The 20,356-nt window shown below is 39.3% G+C and overlaps 6 non-coding genes across 6 annotated transcripts; all 6 read right to left on the reverse strand.

Annotated features, from left to right (window-relative positions):
- Positions 1 to 250: 250 nt before the first annotated feature.
- Positions 251 to 323, reverse strand: TRNAR-UCG (transfer RNA arginine (anticodon UCG)). Its single transcript has one exon. It is a non-coding gene; the product is annotated as a tRNA-Arg (tRNA).
- A 7,219-nt stretch (positions 324 to 7,542) lies between these two features.
- TRNAR-UCG (transfer RNA arginine (anticodon UCG)) lies at positions 7,543 to 7,615 on the reverse strand. The gene has a single exon. It is a non-coding gene; the product is annotated as a tRNA-Arg (tRNA).
- Positions 7,616 to 9,367: 1,752 nt separating this feature from the next.
- TRNAR-UCG (transfer RNA arginine (anticodon UCG)) lies at positions 9,368 to 9,440 on the reverse strand. Its single transcript has one exon. It is a non-coding gene; the product is annotated as a tRNA-Arg (tRNA).
- A 1,752-nt stretch (positions 9,441 to 11,192) lies between these two features.
- On the reverse strand, positions 11,193 to 11,265 carry TRNAR-UCG (transfer RNA arginine (anticodon UCG)). The gene has a single exon. It is a non-coding gene; the product is annotated as a tRNA-Arg (tRNA).
- A 1,745-nt stretch (positions 11,266 to 13,010) lies between these two features.
- TRNAR-UCG (transfer RNA arginine (anticodon UCG)) lies at positions 13,011 to 13,083 on the reverse strand. Its single transcript has one exon. It is a non-coding gene; the product is annotated as a tRNA-Arg (tRNA).
- Positions 13,084 to 16,661: 3,578 nt separating this feature from the next.
- Positions 16,662 to 16,734, reverse strand: TRNAR-UCG (transfer RNA arginine (anticodon UCG)). Its single transcript has one exon. It is a non-coding gene; the product is annotated as a tRNA-Arg (tRNA).
- Between the last annotated feature and the right edge of the window lie 3,622 nt (positions 16,735 to 20,356).

Genomic DNA, 20,356 nt, shown 5'->3' on the forward strand with positions numbered 1-20,356 from the left:
CTACCCACAGTTCTGTTCGCAATGATTGTGCCATGTCATATTGTTGTATACGTATTGCATATCCGTGGCATTTATGAAGAGGTACATTGGTATGGCAGAAAGATAGAAAAGTAGCAATGCTGAAGGCATAACGTGACTGATTGTGCTGTTTGCATTGGGCTTTCTTAATGAGTGAGAGTGAAAGGAGTATTGTAAGAGTGTGTTTCCAGTTTGTATGTAAAGATAAGTTGAGTGCTGTGAGAAAGAGACTCAACCATGAAGGGACTCGAACCCTCAATCTTCTGATCCGAAGTCAGATGCCTTTACCATTAGGCCACATGGTCACTGACAGCAATATGTTTGGGTGTTTAGGGTTAGGTGGTATGAATGGATGTGGAACATATCAATTACAGGTGCGCAGGACAGGATCCTATACCGTTCTTCATCTTCTTTCCATCAAAGGAGTTTTTTCAAACAATATCTAGATAATTTCCAAAGTTTCATATCTTATGCTGTGCTTTTTTGCCGTTAATCCTCCTTTCTTCTTTTATTGAATACTCTGTTTTATGCTGCAATGGTATTTTTGGATTATTTGAAAAGAGAATGAAACTGCTTTGACAGTAGTTCAGACTTCCCATTTCTAGACTTGCTAATTTGCTCCCTGAATTAGCTTATACAAGTGACATGAACAGGGCCTTGACCTAAGCACGTACCTGAAAGCCTGTCACCACCTCTAGAAATAAAATTCACAGCAGCTGAAAACATTCATTTTGAAAGAGAATATTTCAAGTGAGTCCAAGTTTAATTTCAATAAAGAAAGTTGTATAAAATGACACGCTGCACATTTGGGTAACCAGCATGACTCTTTTCAGTGAAGAAGTGGAATGGTTCTGTTGCAATATGCTATCACCCTGGCAAGCTGCTACGAGGAAGAGTAAACAATATGATTAGGTTTCAGCAAAAATGTATTAGTTCAGGGTGTGCACCTCAGATAGACTTAAACTTACACCCCCTGGTCTGTGAGAGTAGTGCCCTATCCATTGCGGCATTGAGGGTAATCTGCAAGACAGAGTTCCAAAATCATCCTTTCATCTCAGTTCATGGCCACATACAGTGTTTCTGCAGTCATTCGTTTCACTTTTCTGTCTTTAATTAAACTGACCATTTTAAACCTCCGGCACCCACCACTTCAATCTTTCAGTTTTTGTGCTATCATAGGGCCTTGGAACTTTTGGCAAGTGGACAGAAGCAGTCAGAGAACCACATCACAATACATACTCCTTTGCCTGATACCTTTCACAACAAACTGCTCTTGGAAAAAGACGTTAACCGGTCCTTGCTCTCAGACAGACACAGAAAGCCTATCACCACCTCTACAAACATATTTCAATCAAACCAATATATATCTTTCAACAATTATGCCTCTGTATCAATATAACTACAACTCGAGACAGAAAGGAATTTAAAAAACAATCTGCCCATTTGAATAACCAGCATAGTTTTAAGGACGTACAAATTGGAATGTGACAATTTCAGAGTTCCTCATTCATAAGAAGTCTGTGAGATAGTATCTCAGAAAGATCTCAAGTTTATAGCAAAAATGGTTGTAAGGGTGATTTTTACCACACAATTGCAACTAGGTGCCTCAATCTGCAAGAGACCAGTCCTTGACAGATTACACAACTGGGGCAACAGCAAAGGCAGCAATTGTGTCAATCCTTTATGATTCTTCTCTAGTACTATACTTTTTCTGAGGGACAATTTGCATTATTCCTGGAGAAAATCATAGAGCGTCTACCCATGCATAGTTTCTGCTTTCTGCACGCACACACTCCCTGCACTGAATCTACCCACAGTTCTGTTCGCAATGATTGTGCCATGTCATATTGTTGTATACGTATTGCATATCCGTGGCATTTATGAAGAGGTACATTGGTATGGCAGAAAGACAGAAAAGTAGCAATGCTGAAGGCATAACGTGACTGATTGTGCAGTTTGCATTGGGCTTTCTTAATGAGTGAGAGTGAAAGGAGTATTGTAAGAGTGTATTTCCAGTTTGTATGTAAAGATAAGTTGAGTGCTGTGAGAAAAAGACTCAACCATGAAGGGACTCGAACCCTCAATCTGCTGATCCGAAGTCAGATGCCTTATCCATTAGGCCACATGGTCACTGACTGCAGTATGTTTGGGTGTTTAGGGTTAGGTGGTATCAATGGATGTGGAATATATCAATTACAGGTGCGCAGGACAGGATCCCATACCGTTCTTCATCTTCTTTCCATCAAAGGAGTTTTTTCAAACAATATCTAGATAATTTCCAAAGTTTCATATCTTATGATGTGCTTTTTTGCCGTTAATCCTCCTTCTTCTTTTATTGAATACTCTGTTTTATGCTGCAATGGTATTTTTGGATTATTTGAAAAGAGAATGAACTGACAGTAGTTCAGACTTTCCATTTCTTGACTTGCTAATTTGCTCCCTGAATTAGCTTATACAAGTGACATGAACAGGGCCTTGACCTAAGCACGTACCTGAAAGCCTGTCACCACCTCTAGAAATAAAATTCACAGCAGCTCAAACATTCATTTTGAAAGAGAATATTTCAAGTGAGTCCAAGTTTAATTTCAATAAAGAAAGCTGTATAAAATGACAAGCTGCATATTTGGGTAACCAGCATGACTCTTTTCAGTGAAGAAGTGGAATGGTTCTGTTGCAATATACTATCACCCTGGCAAGCTGCTACGAGGAAGAGTAAACAATATGATTAGGTTTCAGCAAAAATGTATTAGTTCAGGGTGTGCACCTCAGATAGACTTAAACTTACACACCCTGGTCTGTGAGAGTAGTGCCCTATCCATTGCGGCATTGAGGGTAATCTGCAAGACAGAGTTCCAAAATCATCCTTTCATCTCAGTTCATGGCCACATACAGTATTTCTGCAGTCATTCGTTTCACTTTTCTGTCTTTAATTAATCTGACCATTTTAAACCTCCGGCACCCACCACTTCAATCTTACAGTTTTTGTGCTATCATAGGGCCATGGAACTTTTGGCAAGTGGACAGAAGCAGTCAGAGAACCACATCACAATACATACTCATTTGCCTGATACCTTTCACAACAAACTGCTCTTGGAAAAAGACGTTAACCGGTCCTTGCTCTCAGACAGACACAGAAAGCCTATCACCACCTCTATGAACATATTTCAATCAAACCAATATATATAATTCAACAATTATGCCTCTGTATCAATATAACTACAACTAGAGACAGAAAGGAATTTAAAAAACAATCTGCCCATTTGAATAACCAGCATAGTTTTAAGGACGTACAAATTGGAATGTGACAATTTCAGAGTTCCTCATTCATAAGAAGTCTGTGAGATAGTATCTCAGAAAGATCTCAAGTTTATAGCAAAAATGGTTGTAAGGGTGATTTTTACCACACAATTGCAACTAGGTGCCTCAATCTGCAAGAGACCAGTCCTTGACAGATTACACAACTGGGGCAACAGCAAAGGCAGCAATTGTGTCAATACTTTATGATTCTTCTCTAGTACTATACTTTTTCTGAGGGACAATTTGCATTATTCCTGGAGAAAATCATAGAGCTTCTACCCATGCATAGTTTCTGCTTTCTGCACGCACACACTCCCTGCACTGAATCTACCCACAGTTCTGTTCGGAATGATTGTGCCATGTCATATTGTTGTATACGTATTGCATATCCGTGGCATTTATGAAGAGGTACTTTGGTATGGCAGAAAGACAGAAAAGTAGCAATGCTGAAGGCATAACGTGACTGATTGTGCAATTTGCATTGCGCTTTCTTAATGAGTGAGAGTGAAAGGAGTATTGTAATAGTGTATTTCCAGTTTGTATGTAAAGATAAGTTGGGTGCTGTGAGAAAAAGACTCAACCATGAAGGGACTCGAACCCACAATCTACTGATCCGAAGTCAGACGCCTTTTCCATTAGGCCACATGGTCACTGACAGCAATATGTTTGGGTGTTTAGGGTTAGGTGGTATGAATGGATGTGGAACATATCAATTACAGGTGCGCAGGACAGGATCCCATACCGTTCTTCATCTTCTTTCCATCAAAGGAGTTTTTTCAAACAATATCTAGATAATTTCCAAAGTTTCATATCTTATGATGTGCTTTTTTGCTGTTAATCCTCCTTTCTTCTTTTATTGAACACTCTGTTTTATGCTGCAATGGTATTTTTGGATTATTTGAAAAGAGAATGAAACTGCTTTGACAGTAGTTCAGACTTCACATTTCTTGACTTGCTAATTTGCTCCCTGAATTATCTTATACAAGTGACATGAACAGGGCCTTGACCTAAGCACGTACCTGAAAGCCTGTCACCACCTCTAGAAATAAAAGTCACAGCAGCTCAAAACATTCATTTTGAAAGAGAATATTTCAAGTGAGTCCAAGTTTAATTTCAATAAAGAAAGCTGTATAAAATGACACGCTGCTCATTTGGGTAACCAGCATGACACTTTTCAGTGAAGAAGTGGAATGGTTCTGTTGCAATATACTATCACCCTGGCAAGCTGCTACGAGGAAGAGTAAACAATATGATTAGGTTTCAGCAAAAATGTATTAGTTCAGGGTGTGCACCTCAGATAGACTTAAACTTACACACCCTGGTCTGTGAGAGTAGTGCCCTATCTATTGCGGCATTGAGGGTAATCTGCAAGACAGAGTTCCAAAATCATCCTTTCATCTCAGTTCATGGCCACATACAGTATTTCTGCAGTCATTCGTTTCACTTTTCTGTCTTTAATTAAACTGACCATTTTAAACCTCCGGCACCCACCACTTCAATCTTACCGTTTTTGTGCAATCATAGGGCCTTGGAACTTTTGGCAAGTGGACAGAAGCAGTCAGAGAACCACATCACAATAAATACTCCTTTGCCTGATACCTTTCACAATAAACTGCTCTTGGAAAAAGACGTTAACCGGTCCTTGCTCTCAGACAGACACAGAAAGCCTATCACCACCTCTACGAACATATTTCAATCAAACCAATATATATCATTCAACAATTATACCTCTGTATCAATATAACTACAACTCGAGACAGAAAGGAATTTAAAAAACAATCTGCCCATTTGAATAACCAGCATAGTTTTAAGGACGTACAAATTGGAATGTGACAATTTCAGAGTTCCTCATTCATAAGAAGTCTGTGAGATAGTATCTCAGAAAGATCTCAAGTTTATAGCAAAAATGGTTGTAAGGGTGATTTTTACCACACAATTGCAACTAGGTGCCTCAATCTGCAAGAGACCAGTCCTTGACAGATTACACAACTGGGGCAACAGCAAAGGCAGCAATTGTGTCAATCCTTTATGATTCTTCTCTAGTACTATACTTTTTCTGAGGGACAATTTGCATTATTCCTGGAGAAAATCATAGAGCTTCTATCCATGCATAGTTTCTGCTTTCTGCACGCACACACTCCCTGCACTGAATCTACCCACAGTTCTGTTCAGAATGATTGTGCCATGTCATATTGTTGTATACGTATTGCATATCCAAGGCATTTATGAAGAGGTACTTTGGTATGGCAGAAAGACAGAAAAGTAGCAATGCTGAAGGCATAACGTGACTGATTGTGCAGTTTGCATTGGGCTTTCTTAATGAGTGAGAGTGAAAGGAGTATTGTAAGAGTGTGTTTCCAGGTTGTATGTAAAGATAAGTTGGGTTCTGTGAGAAAAAGACTCAACCATGAAGGGACTCAAACCCTCAATCTTCTGATCCGAAGTCAGACACCTCATCCATTAGGCCACATGGTCACTGACTGCAATATGTTTGGGTGTTTAGGGTTAGGTGGTATGAATGGATGTGGAACATATCAATTACAGGTGCGCAGGACAGGATCCCATACCGTTCTTCATCTTCTTTCCATCAAAGGAGTTTTTTCAAATAATATCTAGATAATTTCCAAAGTTTCATATCTTATGCTGTGCTTTTTTGCCGTTAATCCTCCTTACTTCTTTTATTGAATACTCTGTTTTATGCTGCAATGGTATTTTTGGATTATTTGAAAAGAGAATGAAACTGCTTTGACAGTAGTTCAGACTTCCCATTTCTTGACTTGCTAATTTGCTCCCTGAATTAGCTTATACAAGTGACATGAACAGGGCCTTGACCGAAGCACGTACCTGAAAGCCTGTCACCACCTCTAGAAATAAAATTCACAGCAGCTCAAAACATTCATTTTGAAAGAGAATATTTCAAATGAGTCCAAGTTTAATTTCAATAAAGAAAGTTGTATAAAATGACACGCTGCACATTTGGGTAACCAGCATGACTCTTTTCAGTGAAGAAGTGGAATGGTTCTGTTGCAATATACTATCACCCTGGCAAGCTGCTACGAGGAAGAGTAAACAATATGATTAGGTTTCAGCAAAAATGTATTAGTTCAGGGTGTGCACCTCAGATAAACTTAAACTTACACACCCTGGTCTGTGAGAGTAGTGCCCTATCCATTGCGGCATTGAGGGTAATCTGCAAGACAGAGTTCCAAAATCATCCTTTCATCTCAGTTCATGGCCACATACAGTGTTTCTGCAGTCATTCGTTTCACTTTTCTGTCTTTAATTAAACTGACCATTTTAAACCTCCGGCACCCACCACTTCAATCTTTCCGTTTTTGTGCTATCATAGGGCCTTGGAACTTTTGGCAAGTGGACAGAAGCAGTCAGAGAACCACATCACAATACATACTCCTTTGCCTGATACCTTTCACAACAAACTGCTCTTGGAAAAAGACGTTAACCGGTCCTTGCTCTCAGACAGACACAGAAAGCCTATCACCACCTCTACGAACATATTTCAATCAAACCAATATATATCATTCAACAATTATGCCTCTGTATCAATATAACTACAACTCGAGACAGAAAGTAATTTAAAAAACAATCTGCCCATTTGAATAACCAGCAGAGTTTTAAGGACGTACAAATTGGAATGTGATAATTTCAGAGTTCCTCATTCATAAGAAGTCTGTGAGATAGTATCTCAGAAAGATCTCACGTTTATAGCAAAAATGGTTGTAAGGGTGATTTTTACCACACAATTGCAACTAGGTGCCTCAATCTGCAAGAGACCAGTCCTTGACAGATTACACAACTGGGGCAACAGCAAAGGCAGCAATTGTGTCAATCCTTTATGATTCTTCTCTAGTACTATACTTTTTCTGAGGGACAATTTGCATTATTCCTGGAGAAAATCATAGAGCTTCTACCCATGCATAGTTTCTGCTTTCTGCACGCACACACTCCCTGCACTGAATCTACCCACAGTTCTGTTCAGAATGATTGTGCCATGTCATATTGTTGTGTACGTATTGCATATCCGTGGCATTTATGAAGAGGTACTTTGGTATGGCAGAAAGACAGAAAAGTAGCAATGCTGAAGGCATAACGTGACTGATTGTGCAGTTTGCATTGGGCTTTCTTAATGAGTGAGAGTGAAAGGAGTATTGTAAGAGTGTGTTTCCAGTTTGTATGTAAAGATAAGTTGAGTGCTGTGAGAAAAAGACTCAACCATGAAAGGACTCGAACCCTCAATCTTCTGATCCGAAGTCAGATGCCTTTACCATTAGGCCACATGGTCACTGACTGCAATATGTTTGGGTGTTTAGGGTTAGGTGGTATGAATGGATGTGGAACATATCAATTACAGGTGCGCAGGACAGGATCCCATACCGTTCTTCATCTTCTTTCCATCAAAGGAGTTTTTTCAAACAATATCTAGATAATTTCCAAAGTTTCATATCTTATGCTGTGCTTTTTTGCCGTTAATCCTCCTTTCTTCTTTTATTGAATACTCTGTTTTATGCTGCAATGGTATTTTTGGATTATTTGAAAAGAGAATGAAACTGCTTTGACAGTAGTTCAGACTTCCCATTTCTTGACTTGCTAATTTGCTCCCTGAATTAGCTTATACAAGTGACATGAACAGGGCCTTGACCGAAGCACGTACCTGAAAGCCTGTCACCACCTCTAGAAATAAAATTCACAGCAGCTCAAAACATTCATTTTGAAAGAGAATATTTCAAATGAGTCCAAGTTTAATTTCAATAAAGAAAGTTGTATAAAATGACACGCTGCACATTTGGGTAACCAGCATGACTCTTTTCAGTGAAGAAGTGGAATGGTTCTGTTGCAATATACTATCACCCTGGCAAGCTGCTACGAGGAAGAGTAAACAATATGATTAGGTTTCAGCAAAAATGTATTAGTTCAGGGTGTGCACCTCAGATAAACTTAAACTTACACACCCTGGTCTGTGAGAGTAGTGCCCTATCCATTGCGGCATTGAGGGTAATCTGCAAGACAGAGTTCCAAAATCATCCTTTCATCTCAGTTCATGGCCACATACAGTGTTTCTGCAGTCATTCGTTTCACTTTTCTGTCTTTAATTAAACTGACCATTTTAAACCTCCGGCACCCACCACTTCAATCTTTCCGTTTTTGTGCTATCATAGGGCCTTGGAACTTTTGGCAAGTGGACAGAAGCAGTCAGAGAACCACATCACAATACATACTCCTTTGCCTGATACCTTTCACAACAAACTGCTCTTGGAAAAAGACGTTAACCGGTCCTTGCTCTCAGACAGACACAGAAAGCCTATCACCACCTCTACGAACATATTTCAATCAAACCAATATATATCATTCAACAATTATGCCTCTGTATCAATATAACTACAACTCGAGACAGAAAGTAATTTAAAAAACAATCTGCCCATTTGAATAACCAGCAGAGTTTTAAGGACGTACAAATTGGAATGTGATAATTTCAGAGTTCCTCATTCATAAGAAGTCTGTGAGATAGTATCTCAGAAAGATCTCACGTTTATAGCAAAAATGGTTGTAAGGGTGATTTTTACCACACAATTGCAACTAGGTGCCTCAATCTGCAAGAGACCAGTCCTTGACAGATTACACAACTGGGGCAACAGCAAAGGCAGCAATTGTGTCAATCCTTTATGATTCTTCTCTAGTACTATACTTTTTCTGAGGGACAATTTGCATTATTCCTGGAGAAAATCATAGAGCTTCTACCCATGCATAGTTTCTGCTTTCTGCACGCACACACTCCCTGCACTGAATCTACCCACAGTTCTGTTCAGAATGATTGTGCCATGTCATATTGTTGTGTACGTATTGAATATCCGTGGCATTTATGAAGAGGTACTTTGGTATGGCAGAAAGACAGAAAAGTAGCAATGCTGAAGGCATAACGTGACTGATTGTGCAGTTTGCATTGGGCTTTCTTAATGAGTGAGAGTGAAAGGAGTATTGTAAGAGTGTGTTTCCAGTTTGTATGTAAAGATAAGTTGAGTGCTGTGAGAAAAAGACTCAACCATGAAAGGACTCGAACCCTCAATCTTCTGATCCGAAGTCAGATGCCTTTACCATTAGGCCACATGGTCACTGACTGCAATATGTTTGGGTGTTTAGGGTTAGGTGGTATGAATGGATGTGGAACATATCAATTACAGGTGCGCAGGACAGGATCCCATACCGTTCTTCATCTTCTTTCCATCAAAGGAGTTTTTTCAAACAATATCTAGATAATTTCCAAAGTTTCATATCTTATGCTGTGCTTTTTTGCCGTTAATCCTCCTTTCTTCTTTTATTGAATACTCTGTTTTATGCTGCAATGGTATTTTTGGATTATTTGAAAAGAGAATGAAACTGCTTTGACAGTAGTTCAGACTTCCCATTTCTTGACTTGCTAATTTGCTCCCTGAATTAGCTTATACAAGTGACATGAACAGGGCCTTGACCTAAGCACGTACCTGAAAGCCTGTCACCACCTCTAGAAATAAAATTCACAGCACCTGAAAACATTCATTTTGAAAGAGAATATTTCAAGTGAGTCCAAGTTTAATTTCAATAAAGAAAGTTGTATAAAATGACACGCTGCACATTTGGGTAACCAGCATGACTCTTTTCAGTGAAGAAGTGGAATGGTTCTGTTGCAATATGCTATCACCCTGGCAAGCTGCTACGAGGAAGAGTAAACAATATGATTATGTTTCAGCAAAAATGTATTAGTTCAGGGTGTGCACCTCAGATAGACTTAAACTTACACCCCCTGGTCTGTGAGAGTAGTGCCCTAACCATTGCGGCATTGAGGGTAATCTGCAAGACAGAGTTCCAAAATCATCCTTTCATCTCAGTTCATGGCCACATACAGTGTTTCTGCAGTCATTCGTTTCACTTTTCTGTCTTTAATTAAACTGACCATTTTAAACCTCCGGCACCCACCACTTCAATCTTTCAGTTTTTGTGCTATCATAGGGCCTTGGAACTTTTGGCAAGTGGACAGAAGCAGTCAGAGAACCACATCACAATACATACTCCTTTGCCTGATACCTTTCACAACAAACTGCTCTTGGAAAAAGACGTTAACCGGTCCTTGCTCTCAGACAGACACAGAAAGCCTATCACCACCTCTACAAACATATTTCAATCAAACCAATATATATCTTTCAACAATTATGCCTCTGTATCAATATAACTACAACTCGAGACAGAAAGGAATTTAAAAAACAATCTGCCCATTTGAATAACCAGCATAGTTTTAAGGACGTACAAATTGGAATGTGACAATTTCAGAGTTCCTCATTCATAAGAAGTCTGTGAGATAGTATCTCAGAAAGATCTCAAGTTTATAGCAAAAATGGTTGTAAGGGTGATTTTTACCACACAATTGCAACTAGGTGCCTCAATCTGCAAGAGACCAGTCCTTGACAGATTACACAACTGGGGCAACAGCAAAGGCAGCAATTGTGTCAATCCTTTATGATTCTTCTCTAGTACTATACTTTTTCTGAGGGACAATTTGCATTATTCCTGGAGAAAATCATAGAGCTTCTACCCATGCATAGTTTCTGCTTTCTGCACGCACACACTCCCTGCACTGAATCTACCCACAGTTCTGTTCGCAATGATTGTGCCATGTCATATTGTTGTATACGTATTGCATATCCGTGGCATTTATGAAGAGGTACATTGGTATGGCAGAAAGACAGAAAAGTAGCAATGCTGAAGGCATAACGTGACTGATTGTGCAGTTTGCATTGGGCTTTCTTAATGAGTGAGAGTGAAAGGAGTATTGTAAGAGAGTGTTTCCAGTTTGTATGTAAAGATAAGTTGGGTGCTGTGAGAAAAATACTCAACCATGAAGGGACTCGAACCCTCAATCTTCTGATCCGAAGTCAGACGCCTTTACCATTAGGCCACATGGTCACTGACTGTGCTATGTTTGGGTGTTTAGGGTTAGGTGGTATGAATGGATGTGGAACATATCAATTACAGGTGCGCAGGACAGGATCCCATACCGTTCTTCATCTTCTTTCCATCAAAGGAGTTTTTTCAAATAATATCTAGATAATTTCCAAAGTTTCATATCTTATGCTGTGCTTTCTTGCCGTTAATCCTCCTTTCTTCTTTTATTGAATACTCTGTTTTATGCTGCAATGGTATTTTTGGATTATTTGAAAAGAGAATGAAACTGCTTTGACAGTAGTTCAGACTTCCCATTTCTTGACTTGCTAATTTGCTCCCTGAATTAGCTTATACAAGTGACATGAACAGGGCCTTGACCTAAGCACGTACCTGAAAGCCTGTCACCACCTCTAGAAATAAAATTCACAGCAGCTGAAAACATTCATTTTGAAAGAGAATATTTCAAGTGAGTCCAAGTTTAATTTCAATAAAGAAAGTTGTATAAAATGACACGCTGCACATTTGGGTAACCAGCATGACTCTTTTCAGTGAAGAAGTGGAATGGTTCTGTTGCAATATGCTATCACCCTGGCAAGCTGCTACGAGGAAGAGTAAACAATATGATTAGGTTTCAGCAAAAATGTATTAGTTCAGGGTGTGCACCTCAGATAGACTTAAACTTACACCCCCTGGTCTGTGAGAGTAGTGCCCTATCCATTGCGGCATTGAGGGTAATCTGCAAGACAGAGTTCCAAAATCATCCTTTCATCTCAGTTCATGGCCACAAACAGTGTTTCTGCAGTCATTCGTTTCACTTTTCTGTCTTTAATTAAACTGACCATTTTAAACCTCCGGCACCCACCACTTCAATCTTACCGTTTTTGTGCAATCATAGGGCCTTGGAACTTTTGGCAAGTGGACAGAAGCAGTCAGAGAACCACATCACAATACATACTCCTTTGCCTGATACCTTTCACAATAAACTGCTCTTGGAAAAAGAGGTTAACCGGTCCTTGCTCTCAGACAGACACAGAAAGCCTATCACCACCTCTACAAACATATTTCAATCAAACCAATATATATCATTCAACAATTATGCCTCTGTATCAATATAACTACAACTCGAGACAGAAAGGAATTTAAAAAACAATCTGCCCATTTGAATAACCAGCATAGTTTTAAGGACGTACAAATTGGAATATGACAATTTCAGAGTTCCTCATTCATAAGAAGTCTGTGAGATAGTATCTCAGAAAGATCTCAAGTTTATAGCAAAAATGGTTGTAAGGGTGATTTTTACCACACAATTGCAACTAGGTGCCTCAATCTGCAAGAGACCAGTCCTTGACAGATTACACAACTGGGGCAACAGCAAAGGCAGCAATAGTGTCAATCCTTTATAATTCTTCTCTAGTACTATACTTTTTCTGAGGGACAATTTGCATTATTCCTGGAGAAAATCATAGAGCTTCTATCCATGCATAGTTTCTGCACACACACACTCCCTGCACTGAATCTACCCACAGTTCTGTTCAGAATGATTGTGCCATGTCATATTGTTGTATACGTATTGCATATCCATGGCATTTATGAAGAGGTACTTTGGTATGGCAGAAAGACAGAAAAGTAGCAATGCTGAAGGCATAACGTGACTGATTGTGCAGTTTGCATTGGGCTTTCTTAATGAGTGAGAGTGAAAGGAGTATTGTAAGAGAGTGTTTCCAGTTTGTATGTAAAGATAAGTTGGGTGCTGTGAGAAAAATACTCAACCATGAAGGGACTCGAACCCTCAATCTTCTGATCCGAAGTCAGACGCCTTTACCATTAGGCCACATGGTCACTGACTGTGCTATGTTTGGGTGTTTAGGGTTAGGTGGTATGAATGGATGTGGAACATATCAATTACAGGTGCGCAGGACAGGATCCCATACCGTTCTTCATCTTCTTTCCATCAAAGGAGTTTTTTCAAATAATATCTAGATAATTTCCAAAGTTTCATATCTTATGCTGTGCTTTCTTGCCGTTAATCCTCCTTTCTTCTTTTATTGAATACTCTGTTTTATGCTGCAATGGTATTTTTGGATTATTTGAAAAGAGAATGAAACTGCTTTGACAGTAGTTCAGACTTCCCATTTCTTGACTTGCTAATTTGCTCCCTGAATTAGCTTATACAAGTGACATGAACAGGGCCTTGACCTAAGCACGTACCTGAAAGCCTGTCACCACCTCTAGAAATAAAATTCACAGCAGCTGAAAACATTCATTTTGAAAGAGAATATTTCAAGTGAGTCCAAGTTTAATTTCAATAAAGAAAGTTGTATAAAATGACACGCTGCACATTTGGGTAACCAGCATGACTCTTTTCAGTGAAGAAGTGGAATGGTTCTGTTGCAATATGCTATCACCCTGGCAAGCTGCTACGAGGAAGAGTAAACAATATGATTAGGTTTCAGCAAAAATGTATTAGTTCAGGGTGTGCACCTCAGATAGACTTAAACTTACACCCCCTGGTCTGTGAGAGTAGTGCCCTATCCATTGCGGCATTGAGGGTAATCTGCAAGACAGAGTTCCAAAATCATCCTTTCATCTCAGTTCATGGCCACAAACAGTGTTTCTGCAGTCATTCGTTTCACTTTTCTGTCTTTAATTAAACTGACCATTTTAAACCTCCGGCACCCACCACTTCAATCTTACTGTTTTTGTGCTACACATAGGGCCTTGGAACTTTTGGCAAGTGGGCAGAAGCAGTCAGAGAACCACCTCACAATACATACTCCTTTGCCTGATACCTTTCACAATAAACTGCTCTTGGAAAAAGACGTTAACCGGTCCTTGCTCTCAGACAGACACAGAAAGCCTATCACCACCTCTACGAACATATTTCAATCAAACCAATATATATCATTCAACAATTATGCCTCTGTATCAATATAACTATAACTCGAGACAGAAAGGAATTTAAAAAACAATCTGCCCATTTGAATAACCAGCATAGTTTTAAGGACGTACAAATTGGAATGTGACAATTTCAGAGTTCCTCATTCATAAGAAGTCTGTGAGATAGTATCTCAGAAAGATCTCAAGTTTATAGCAAAAATGGTTGTAAGGGTGATTTTTACCACAAAATTGCAACTAGGTGCCTCAATCTGCAAGAGACCAGTCCTTGACAGATTACACAACTGGGGCAACAGCAAAGGCAGCAATTGTGTCAATCCTTTATAATTCTTCTCTAGTACTATACTTTTTCTGAGGGACAATTTGCATTATTACTGGAGAAAATCATAGAGCTTCTACCCATGCATAGTTTCTGCTTTCTGCACGCACACACTCCCTGCACTGAATCTACCCACAGTTCTGTTCAGAATGATTGTGCCATGTCATATTGTTGTATACGTATTGCATATCCGTGGCATTTATGAAGAGGTACTTTGGTATGGCAGAAAGACTGAAAAGTAGCAATGCTGATGGCATAACGTGACTGATTGTGCAGTTTGCATTGGGCTTTCTGAATGAGTGAGAGTGAAAGGAGTATTGTAAGAGTGTATTTCCAGTTTGTATGTAAAGATAAGTTGAGTGCTGTGAGAAAAAGACTCAACCATGAAGGGACTCGAACCCTCAATCTCCTGATCCGAAGTCAGACGCTGTATCCATTAGGCCACATGGTCACTGACAGCAATATGTTTGGTTGTTTAGGGTTAGGTGGTATGAATGGATGTGGAACATATCAATTACAGGTGCGCAGGACAGGATCCCATACCGTTCTTCATCTTCTTTCCATCAAAGGAGTTTTTTCAAACAATATCTAGATAATTTCCAAAGTTTCATATCTTATGATGTGCTTTTTTGCTGTTAATCCTCCTTTCTTCTTTTATTGAATACTCTGTTTTATGCTGCAATGGTATTTTTGGATTATTTGAAAAGAGAATGAAACTGCTTTGACAGTAGTTCAGACTTCCCATTTCTTGACTTGCTAATTTGCTCCCTGAATTAGCTTATACAAGTGACATGAACAGGGCCTTGACCTAAGCACGTACCTGAAAGCCTGTCACCACCTCTAGAAATAAAAGTCACAGCAGCTCAAAACATTCATTTTGAAAGAGAATATTTCAAGTGAGTCCAAGTTTAATTTCAATAAAGAAAGCTGTATAAAATGACACGCTGCTCATTTGGGTAACCAGCATGACACTTTTCAGTGAAGAAGTGGAATGGTTCTGTTGCAATATACTATCACCCTGGCAAGCTGCTACGAGGAAGAGTAAACAATATGATTAGGCTTCAGCAAAAATGTATTAGTTCAGGGTGTGCACCTCAGATAGACTTAAACTTACACACCCTGGTCTGTGAGAGTAGTGCCCTATCTATTGCGGCATTGAGGGTAATCTGCAAGACAGAGTTCCAAAATCATCCTTTCATCTCAGTTCATGGCCACATACAGTATTTCTGCAGTCATTCGTTTCACTTTTCTGTCTTTAATTAAACTGACCATTTTAAACCTCCGGCACCCACCACTTCAATCTTACCGTTTTTGTGCAATCATAGGGCCTTGGAACTTTTGGCAAGTGGACAGAAGCAGTCAGAGAACCACATCACAATACATACTCCTTTGCCTGATACCTTTCACAATAAACTGCTCTTGGAAAAAGACGTTAACCGGTCCTTGCTCTCAGACAGACACAGAAAGCCTATCACCACCTCTACGAACATATTTCAATCAAACCAATATATATCATTCAACAATTATGCCTCTGTATCAATATAACTACAACTCGAGACAGAAAGGAATTTAAAAAACAATCTGCCCATTTGAATAACCAGCATAGTTTTAAGGACGTACAAATTGGAATATGACAATTTCAGAGTTCCTCATTCATAAGAAGTCTGTGAGATAGTATCTCAGAAAGATCTCAAGTTTATAGCAAAAATGGTTGTAAGGGTGATTTTTACCACACAATTGCAACTAGGTGCCTCAATCTGCAAGAGACCAGTCCTTGACAGATTACACAACTGGGGCAACAGCAAAGGCAGCAATTGTGTCAATCCTTTATGATTCTTCTCTAGTACTATACTTTTTCTGAGGGACAATTTGCATTATTCCTGGAGAAAATCATAGAGCTTCTATCCATGCATAGTTTCTGCTTTCTGAACGCACACACTCCCTGCACTGAATCTACCCACAGTTCTGTTCAGAATGATTGTGCCATGTCATATTGTTGTATACGTATTGCATATCCAAGGCATTTATGAAGAGGTACTTTGGTATGGCAGAAAGACAGAAAAGTAGCAATGCTGAAGGCATAACGTGACTGATTGTGCAGTTTGCATTGGGCTTTCTTAATGAGTGAGAGTGAAAGGAGTATTGTAAGAGTGTGTTTCCAGTTTGTATGTAAAGATAAGTTGGGTTCTGTGAGAAAAAGACTCAACCATGAAGGGACTCGAACCCTCAATCTTCTGACCCGAAGTCAGACGCCTTTACCATTAGGCCACATGGTCACTGACTGCAACATGTTTGGGTGTTTAGGGTTAGGTGGTATGAATGGATGTGGAACATATCAATTACAGGTGCGCAGGACAGGATCCCATACCGTTCTTCATCTTCTTTCCATCAAAGGAGTTTTTTCAAATAATATCTAGATAATTTCCAAAGTTTCATATCTTATGCTGTGCTTTTTTGCCGTTAATCCTCCTTTCTTCTTTTATTGAATACTCTGTTTTATGCTGCAATGGTATTTTTGGATTATTTGAAAAGAGAATGAAACTGCTTTGACAGTAGTTCAGACTTCCCATTTCTTGACTTGCTAATTTGCTCCCTGAATTAGCTTATACAAGTGACATGAACAGGGCCTTGACCTAAGCACGTACCTGAAAGCCTGTCACCACCTCTAGAAATAAAATTCACAGCAGCTCAAACATTCATTTTGAAAGAGAATATTTCAAGTGAGTCCAAGTTTAATTTCAATAAAGAAAGCTGTATAAAATGACAAGCTGCATATTTGGGTAACCAGCATGACTCTTTTCAGTGAAGAAGTGGAATGGTTCTGTTGCAATATACTATCACCCTGGCAAGCTCCTACGAGGAAGAGTAAACAATATGATTAGGTTTCAGCAAAAATGTATTAGTTCAGGGTGTGCACCTCAGATAGACTTAAACTTACACACCCTGGTCTGTGAGAGTAGTGCCCTATCCATTGCGGCATTGAGGGTAATCTGCAAGACAGAGTTCCAAAATCATCCTTTCATCTCAGTTCATGGCCACATACAGTATTTCTGCAGTCATTCGTTTCACTTTTCTGTCTTTAATTAAACTGACCATTTTGAACCTCCGGCACCCACCACTTCAATCTTACAGTTTTTGTGCTATCATAGGGCCATGGAACTTTTGGCAAGTGGACAGAAGCAGTCAGAGAACCACATCACAATACATACTCATTTGCCTGTTACCTTTCACAACAAACTGCTCTTGGAAAAAGACGTTAACCGGTCCTTGCTCTCAGACAGACACAGAAAGCCTATCACCACCTCTATGAACATATTTCAATCAAACCAATATATATCATTCAAGAATTATGCCTCTGTATCAATATAACTACAACTAGAGACAGAAAGGAATTTAAAAAACAATCTGCCCATTTGAATAACCAGCATAGTTTTAAGGACGTACAAATTGGAATGTGACAATTTCAGAGTTCCTCAGTCATAAGAAGTCTGTGAGATAGTATCTCAGAAAGATCTCAAGTTTATAGCAAAAATGGTTGTAAGGGTGATTTTTACCACACAATTGCAACTAGGTGCCTCAATCTGCAAGAGCCCAGTCCTTGACAGATTACACAACTGGGGCAACAGCAAAGGCAGCAATTGTGTCAATCCTTTATGATTCTTCTCTAGTACTATACTTTTTCTGAGGGACAATTTGCATTATTCCTGGAGAAAATCATAGAGCTTCTACCCATGCATAGTTTCTGCTTTCTGCACGCACACACTCCCTGCACTGAATCTACCCACAGTTCTGTTCAGAATGATTGTGCCATGTCATATTGTTGTGTACGTATTGCATATCCGTGGCATTTATGAAGAGGTACTTTGGTATGGCAGAAAGACAGAAAAGTAGCAATGCTGAAGGCATAACGTGACTGATTGTGCAGTTTGCATTGGGCTTTCTTAATGAGTGAGAGTGAAAGGAGTATTGTAAGAGTGTGTTTCCAGTTTGTATGTAAAGATAAGTTGGTGCTGTTAGATAAAGACTCAACCATGATGGGACTCGAACCCTCAACTTTTTGATCCGAAGTCAGACACCTTATCCACTAGGCCACATGGTCACTGACTGCAGTATGTTTGGGTGTTTAGGGTTAGGTGGTATGAATGGATGTGGAATATATCAATTACAGGTGCGCAGGACAGGATCCCATACCGTTCTTCATCTTCTTTCCATCAAAGGAGTTTTTTCAAACAATATCTAGATAATTTCCAAAGTTTCATATCTTATGATGTGCTTTTTTGCCGTTAATCCTCCTTCTTCTTTTATTGAATACTCTGTTTTATGCTGCAATGGTATTTTTGGATTATTTGAAAAGAGAATGAACTGACAGTAGTTCAGACTTCCCATTTCTTGACTTGCTAATTTGCTCCCTGAATTAGCTTATACAAGTGACATGAACAGGGCCTTGACCTAAGCACGTACCTGAAAGCCTGTCACCACCTCTAGAAATAAAATTCACAGCAGCTCAAAACATTCATTTTGAAAGAGAATATTTCAAGTGAGTCCAAGTTTAATTTCAATAAAGAAAGTTGTATAAAATGACACGCTGCACATTTGGGTAACCAGCATGACTCTTTTCAGTGAAGAAGTGGAATGGTTCTGTTGCAATATACTATCACCCTGGCAAGCTGCTACGAGGAAGAGTAAACAATATGATTAGGTTTCAGCAAAAATGTATTAGTTCAGGGTGTGCACCTCAGATAGACTTAAACTTACACACCCTGGTCTGTGAGAGTAGTGCCCTATCCATTGGGGCATTGAGGGTAATCTGCAAGACAGAGTTCCAAAATCATCCTTTCATCTCAGTTCATGGCCTCATACAGTATTTCTGCAGTCATTCGTTTCACTTTTCTGTCTTTAATTAAACTGACCATTTTAAACCTCCGGCACCCACCACTTCAATCTTACCGTTTTTGTGCTATCATAGGGCCTTGGAACTTTTGGCAAGTGGACAGAAGCAGTCAGAGAACCACATCACAATACATACTTCTTTGCCTGATACCTTTCACAACAAACTGCTCTTGGAAAAACACGTTAACCGGTCCTTGCTCTCAGACAGACACAGAAAGCCTATCACCACCTCTACGAACATATTTCAATCAAACCAATATATATAATTCAACAATTATTCCTCTGTATCAATATAACTACAACTCGAGACAGAAAGGAATTTAAAAAACAATCTGCCCATTTGAATAACCAGCAGAGTTTTAAGGACGTACAAATTGGAATGTGACAATTTCAGAGTTCCTCATTCATAAGAAGTCTGTGAGATAGTATCTCAGAAAGATCTCAAGTTTATAGGAAAAATGGTTGTAAGGGTGATTTTTACCACACAATTGCAACTAGGTGACTCAATCTGCAAGAGACCAGTCCTTGACAGATTACACAACTGGGGCAACAGCAAAGGCAGCAATTGTGTCAATCCTTTATGATTCTTCTCTAGTACTATACTTTTTCTGAGGGACAATTTGCATTATTCCTGGAGAAAATCATAGAGCTTCTACCCATGCATAGTTTCTGCTTTCTGCACGCACACACTCCCTGCACTGAATCTACCCACAGTTCTGTTCAGAATGATTGTGCCATGTCATATTGTTGTATACGTATTGCATATCCATGGCATTTATGAAGAGGTACTTTGGTATGGCAGAAAGACTGAAAAGTAGCAATGCTGAAGGCATAACGTGACTGATTGTGCAGTTTGCATTGGGCTTTCTTAATGAGTGAGAGTGAAAGGAGTATTGTAAGAGTGTGTTTCCAGTTTGTATGTAAAGATAAGTTGGGTGCTGTGAGAAAAAGACTCAACCATGAAGGGACTCGAATCCTCAAGCTTCTGATCCGAAGTCAAACGCCTTA

This window comes from Pleurodeles waltl, chromosome 4_1 (genome assembly GCF_031143425.1).
Source record: "Pleurodeles waltl isolate 20211129_DDA chromosome 4_1, aPleWal1.hap1.20221129, whole genome shotgun sequence".
NCBI classification, from domain to species: domain Eukaryota; kingdom Metazoa; phylum Chordata; class Amphibia; order Caudata; family Salamandridae; genus Pleurodeles; species Pleurodeles waltl.